Source organism: Eublepharis macularius, chromosome 3 (assembly GCF_028583425.1).
Source record: "Eublepharis macularius isolate TG4126 chromosome 3, MPM_Emac_v1.0, whole genome shotgun sequence".
Lineage (NCBI taxonomy): Eukaryota > Metazoa > Chordata > Lepidosauria > Squamata > Eublepharidae > Eublepharis > Eublepharis macularius.
The window spans coordinates 12,268,553-12,275,789 of NC_072792.1; the positions used below are offsets into that span (position 1 = coordinate 12,268,553).

General features: G+C 43.8%; 1 protein-coding gene across 2 annotated transcripts in view; it reads left to right on the plus strand.

Annotated features, from left to right (window-relative positions):
- The window catches only part of TDRD3 (tudor domain containing 3), a 124,719-nt gene extending 122,417 nt beyond the window's left edge, over positions 1–2,302 (plus strand). For both annotated transcript variants that reach the window (XM_054973385.1, XM_054973386.1), the window contains exon 14: positions 2,073–2,302. The gene's annotated coding sequence lies outside the window, so the exon portion shown is untranslated. The remainder of the gene's footprint in view (positions 1–2,072) is intronic.
- Positions 2,303–7,237: the final 4,935 nt, after the last annotated feature.

Genomic DNA, 7,237 nt, shown 5'->3' on the forward strand with positions numbered 1-7,237 from the left:
ATCTACACATGGTTCCCAAATACCAGTTTGGTGTCGTGATTAAGAGCAGCAGGACTCTGATCTGGAGAACCGGGTTTGATCCCCCCACTCCTCCACTTGTAGCCAGCTGAGTGACCTTGGGTCAGTCACAGCTTCTCAGAGCTCTCTCAGCCCCCCCCCCCTACCTCACAGGGTGATTGTCGTGAGGATAATAATTAAATCACTTTATAAACTGCTCTGAGTGGGCATTAAGTTGTCTGGAAGGGCGGTATATAAAGTGAATGTTGTTGTCATTATTATTACTTTTGTCAGGCTATGGATGACAGGCTATGGCAGATAGACCCCTGTACCATTACAACAAGAAATCCAGGCTCTTGGTTAAATGGCTTTATTCAGAAATCAGGTCATTTCCACAGATATGTCCATAGGGTTACTCAGAAGCAAGGTAAGCATCTAAGCAGTAAGAGCAAGATTGACAGGAATAGTAACCTGTGAGGAAATCCTTCCTCTTAACACACACGTTTGCTCCTTCCCCCTCCCAACAGTAAAACAGGACTTTTGGCGCGAACTCGTCCTGAGAAACTCTCGCATATTTGTACTATCAAGTCGAGACACTGAGAAAGCAAGAGATCAAAGTTGAGACATAGCAGTGCATGGGAATGAGCGGTATACAAGGTCAGAAGCACTGAAAGTTTCTACAGTCCGTTAGTTAAAGCACCTGCAATACACCTGTGAAAGAAACAGTTATGGCATTGGCAATATGACATCAAGTTATAGCATGAAACATTGACTCAGAACAACAGCATCAGCATTGACATGGATGGGGCTCAGACATGATAACTTCTGAAACTGTTTTCCCAGGTCCCAGGAGCAATGCATGATGGAATATTGGACACTACAGAAAGGCTATTATTGGCAAGGGGGTTTCCAGGCAAGTTAGGAGCAGAGGTGGTTTGCCATTGCCTTCCTCTGCAGAGTCTTCCTTAGTGGTCCCCCATCCAAGTACTAGCCTTCCTTAGCTTCCGAGATCGGGTTGTACTATGCTGCCTTCCCTCCCTGCTACTATGTAGAAAAGTATAAAGAAGAAATTGTGATAAATGTGGATTCCCCCCCTCATTGTTGAGCACCAGGGTCTTCGTCTAAGACTGGCTTTGAAACAGTAGCAGTCAAATGAGAAGATGCTGAGAAATTAGTAGAAAAGAAACACTGAGTAGAAGGGTCAAGAATGGGAACTGCTTTCATGTATGACGAGGGCAAAGGAGAAGATGGCGAAAGGGTGCGGCTTTGGCAGTTTGCACCCTGAGCCTTCTATTCGGATGGGAGTTACTGCTGAAACAGAGTTTTCCTTTTGCATTGTGAATGCTAGACTACCCACATGAATGCAGATGGTTTTGCCATATAGTGAGGAGAAGACATTGGGTAGTTGACACCATATTGGCCACCTTTGTTTACTAAAAAGTTCTTCCTCTTCTTAGTAACATAATGCCTAACAACCTATTCTAAATTTGTACTTGGCTCGTAAATGTAAAGTTATTTAAGAGCTAAAATGACGAGAGACAAATTACACGAGGATGCTCACGTGTTGCAATGTTAGCAGGGAAACTGAGTTTTAAAAAAGATCAGAAAGTTCTGTCAGTTTCCCCTCTCTACAGAGCCAGCAAAGATTGCTCCTCAGAGGGTTTGTTTATTTCCTCTTCGCCTCCTGGAAGGGGACGTGAAACTGACAGAGCCTTTGGGAGGCGAAGAGGAAATTAGCAAACCCTTTTGAGGAGCGATCTTTGCGGGCTCTGTAGAGAGGGGAAATTGACAAAGCCTTCCGATCTCTTTTAAAACTCAGCTTCCCAGCTAACATTGCGACTCTCTTCACTTACGTGCCCTCGTGTAATTCATCTCTTGTAGCTTAGCTCTAAGATAGCATGTTAGAAAAGTACTTTTTTTAAAAAAAATGGCTATTTCTGTGCAACACTATAAAATCAAGTTCCTTGTTCCGCAATCAGATTCTTCAAGCTCGTATGTTCTTTGTTGACCTTGTCACCTGCAGTCCATCTACCATTGTTAATCTACAGGTTTTTTGTCTTTGTTCTTTTCCGTAGGCTATTCATTGTGACAAAAGTTCTCTGCATTCTTCTTAGCGGTCAAGATGCGGGGTTTTTTGCCTGAAGAATGGGACTTGATAAAGAAGGCTGGTACAAACAGGGAATACAGAATATACCCACCAGAGACATTTTTTTTAAAAGTTAGTTCGATGAAGATAAACTTTTTACATACAAAATAAAACCATTGTTAATATGGCCATCAATAAAAGCCACTATGCTCTACTCTGTCCTTGGTTTGTCTTTGACTACTTGGTAACATCCTCCGCTTTGCTAATTTAACAGCTCAAATTGCAAGATGATGGTGATGATGATGATGATGATGATGATAACTGTGCTTATACCGTTCTTCTAGACAGATTAGTGCCCCACTCAGAGCAGTGGACAAACCCACTGTTATTCTTATCCCCACGGTGGAGCTAGGGCTGAGAGGAGTGGCTTACTCAAGGCCACCTACTGAGCTCATGGCAGTGGTGGGAGTCAAACTGGCAGTTGGTAAAGGCTGGACATGTATAAAACAGAGAGCTCAAGAAGATATGACTGCATCCTTTTTTCTGTGGTAGCGTGCTTAGAGAGCAATCCCAAACTGGTCTACTTTAGAATCCTTTTCAGATCTGTTCAGTGGACTTAATCCCAGGACTGCTTCTTCTGTCGATGTTGGCTACTCTCAGATAGGATTGTGCCTCCACAGGTTGTGCAGGTGTGGACTTGCAAGGCTGCATTGCTATATCCCAACTGAGCCTTCCAACTGTCGCTCATGGGAGCTGACCCCAAACTGCTGTGAGCATTTGGAGATCAAATTCGATCGGCTAAGCAGTAACGTGACGTAGTTATAACAGTGCGCTGCTAACAAACTGTACTGGGGTGCATGCCAAAACGGGCCTTGTGCCTTATCATTTCCTTTTGAAACACCCAGGACGAATTGCAAATGTTCACAGGTCGCATGTGCTCAGGATTAAATCCTTACAGGGGTAACCAATTCTGCCAGAACTGATGTATATATATGGACATATTTTTCATACAACCTAAATCATGTGTCAAAAAGTGGTGCAATAGCCACAGAAATCAATTTTATCCATAGTCTCATTCTTTGTACATTCTCAATGTACGTGGATCACATCGATCACATTGTTACTTGCACATGGCCAACTCGACAGCTCAGTCCATGTGCCATGTGCACTTGGGTGTCAGAAGCACGCAATTCCATACTGGGGAGACTTGCTGGAAACGGGGGATCTTCTACAATGCAAAATGAGACACGTGTCCAGTCAGCCTATCGGTGGTCGGTAATAGCACAGTTTTGTTAATGTGCAAGTTACATTGCTAGTCAGTGTCAACCTTCCCTGAAATTGTGAGGTGAGATGAGTTGAAATGTTGCTTCTGCGTGCCATAATTGAGGTATTACAGTAGTCTTGAGAATTACCGGTAAATGCGGCAGTGTCCATCAGAAGGAAGATAGTTTTACATTCTGAAAATGTTAAAATACAATGACGTACAAAGAGTAAAAAAACATGAGAGCTAGTAAAATAACACAGCAATTTGAATGAATTGTCTGTTGCTCCTTCTTTTAGATACTGCCTCGGGCCACTTGTACACGTACCATTTTACTGCATTTCTAACATTTTCAATCCCTATTCTAAGGAAACAAACCCACAGCAGTCGTACTTAAAATTACACTTCTTTTTTTCAATAGACAACAAAGGCTGGGATATGCATAGTGCATTTTAATTGTATTCATTTCTCAGCAAGATAAAGATTGTGCAGAAGTACCTATTTCATCATTGAAGTCCCCAAGTAAAGATAAATTGAAACAACTTTTCCTTTATTATCAAAAGTTTATTCTTAACTAGAAGTTACTCTTAGAGGAGTGTTGAGCTTCTTTGTTGACGGGTTTATAGTACAGTTCAACAGTTTGTGGTGGGCTGTTGACTTGGAGAACAAAACAAGTAAATTAATAACGGAGGAGTTGTGCTCCTGATTGGATGGTACAAAATAAATATCGCATTCTAGAGAGGAAACTATGTTAGTCAGTTTGGGACTCTTTTTGCTGTAGAAGTCTTGGGCCCTTTTCACACTGCTTACCTACTCCCGGGACGTTGCGAAAAACTCTCGTGAGAAGACGTTGTGCAAAACTCTCGCAAGAAGACGTTGCGCAAAAAGTCCCCCATGACATTCTGATGGGCAAACTGAAAAACTGTGGAGTGGACTATAGGACAGTTTGGTGGATAGGGAACTGATTAGAGGACCACACCCAAAGAGTGGTGGTCAATGGAATTTCATCAGATTGGAGGGAGGTGTCCAGTGGGGTGCCGCAGGGCTCGGTTTTGGGCCCGGTACTTTTCAATGTATTTATCAATGATCTGGATGAAGGAGTGGAAGGGCTGCTCATTAAATTTGCTGATGGTACCAAATTGGGAGCGGTAGCAAACACCCAAGAAGATAGAATTAAAATTCAACAAGACCTGAATACTCTGGAGAAGTGGGCAGCTGTGAAGAGGATGCAATTCAACAAAGACAAGTGCACAGTATTACATCTGGGCCACAAAAATGAGAAGCACAAATACTGGATGGGGGATACACTTCTGGGCAGTAGTATATGTGAAAGGGATCTTGGGGTAAGAGTGGACTGTAAACTGAATATGTGGAGTCAGTGTGATGCGGTGGCAAAAAAGGCTAATTCAATCCTGAGTTGTATCAAAGGGGCCATAGCATCGCAATTGCAGGAGATCATAGCCCCTCTCTATACTTCCTTGGTCAGGCCACACCTGGAGTATTGTGTGCAGTTCTGGAGGCCTCACTTCAAAAAGGATGTGGCCAAAATTGAGAGGGTGCAGAGGAGAGCGACGAGGATGATCAAGGGTCTGGAGACTGAGCCCTACGATGAAAGGCTGAGGGCCTTGGGAATGTTTAGTTTGGAGAAGAGGAGGTTGAGGGGGGACATGATTGTTCTCTTTAAATATTTGAAAGGCTGTCATTTGGAGAAGGGCAAGGAGCTGTTCCAGTTGGCAGCAGAGGGTAGGACGCGAAGCAATGGGCTTAAATTACATGCACAAAGGTACAGGCTGGATATCAGGAAAAACTTTTTCACAGTCTATGATTCTATGAAAACTCTCGTGAGAAGACGCTATCTTCTGCATTTTTTGCACGATATTTCTCAACATCCTGGGAGCAGGTAAGCAGTGTGAAAAGGGCCTTGGTATGTTAAAAACCACTATATGTATGGCAAAAACTCATGTGAACTAGAGCGTATTTCTTCAGGTGAGTTAGTAGCCATTAGTAGAGGTGTGAACTGGAAAAAAAATCCATTTCAGTTTTGGATCTGGGAGTTCTGAACCTAATGTGTGCCGTTAGACAAGATAGTTAGGTGGTGCAAACCTTGTCCCATTGTAGAACATCTGCAGTTTTTGATGAGCGCTGGCTTGTTAAAACTTCTTTCAGCTTCTCCCACAGTCACTGGCAGTGTGCGATGAATCCGTATACTTCACTGAAAATTAGTTGCTACAGACTCGGTCTCTACATTGAAATCCTTTCCGTCTCGATTTTGTTCATCTTTTTGCCTAGTCACTGTATTGTTGCTTGACTGCAGAAAGGCCTTGCCCGATTTGAAAAACTGAAGGATAGACTGGTTTCCTTTAGCTTCATTTTGTTCCCTTTCTTTTACCTCCTTATATTTCTGGCTACCTGCTTTGTATTCAGGGCTTTTTTTCAGCAGGAACGCAGCGGAACGGAGTTCCCCGGCACCTCTTGAAAATGGTCACATGGCCGGTGGCCCCGCCCCCTGATCTCCAGACAGAGGGGAGGTTAGATCGCCCTTTGCGCCACGCAGAGGGCAATCTAAACTCCCCTCTGTCTGGAGATCAGGGGGCGGGGCCACCGGCCGTGTGACTATTTCGCCGTGGGTGATTTAAACTTTAAAAAACTCCCCCCCTTGTTCCAGCTGACCCAAAGTGACGTCATTGTGCGGTCCTGAGTTCCACCACCTCTTTTCTCAGAAAAAAAGCTCTTGTTTGTATTGATAGCCACTACCAGACATGGCTGCAGAGAGTGTGTGTTTGTGGGTGAATTAGGTGGTTACGTATATTTTGAACTTGCAAATCCTACCAGAAGAAGCAGCAGCCCTTGCTCCCTCTATCTTACGGCATTTTGCTTTTTCTCTTTCCCTGCCTGTGCAAGAGGAACCCTAAGACAGTTCTTGATACGATAGAGGCAGGAGACCCAGCAGTTCAGCACGTTCCTTGTGATCGTTGCTCTGCCGTTGCTTCTGATTGACTCCAGCAAATCTTACAAGATCTGGGCAACAAATGCAAAGAAACAAGTTTCTATAAATGTCTCCAGGCACGATCTGCAGTTTATCCTCAAGTTCTTTTCCTCTGGACTTTCAGGCCCCAGTAATGTGTACCCTCTACCCCCTTGGGGGGGCCCTGGTCCCAACTAGTAAACATCACGCAACTGCTGTTGCAAGTTAGGTGAGAAGTTCAACCGCTGTCCAGTTGTATCCAAATGACTTGAGTAACAGCATATTCACTGTATTTACATTGCAGAAAGGAAGGAGTATTCCTAAACAAACATGAATCCATGTGCAGGAGTTTTGTACAAATGAAGTCCTGGACTCCCCATCTTGCTCTGAGTCCCCCTGGTTCCCTGTCTGCTGGGTCTGACCCTATTTTTGATTGTGAGGGATCCAACCCAAATGATTACATCTTTGCACTGTGATGACCAAATAGCCATGATTGAGGGCTAAAATGCCAGTTGAAGGGTCATCTGATTTGCTTTGGGTATTGTGAGGGGAAGGGAACTTCCATTGGGTTTTACTGTTCAAACAATTCCGTCGGACCCAGTTAACCCCAACCAACTTGGTCTGTATGTTTTCCCCAGATGTCAAGTTCCTGTCTAGTTAGGCACATCAGGGAATGCTTGACAATCCCACAGTACAATTGGACTTGGGTCATGTAAAGCAGCACATTTGTTAATCCCCTTGTAAGACTAGCACCCTGAGTGATAACGTGGCCTGTCTAGGTTTATGAAAGAACAGGAGCTAGCTGATAGTCTATTAAAAATGCACTTAAGATGCCACCACGAAGCATATCTCAAGGAGAAGATATCTGAAGGATTTTGAGCATAGGCTTCAAGTGCAATTGTCTCCTACAGAACAGAGTGCATTTGAA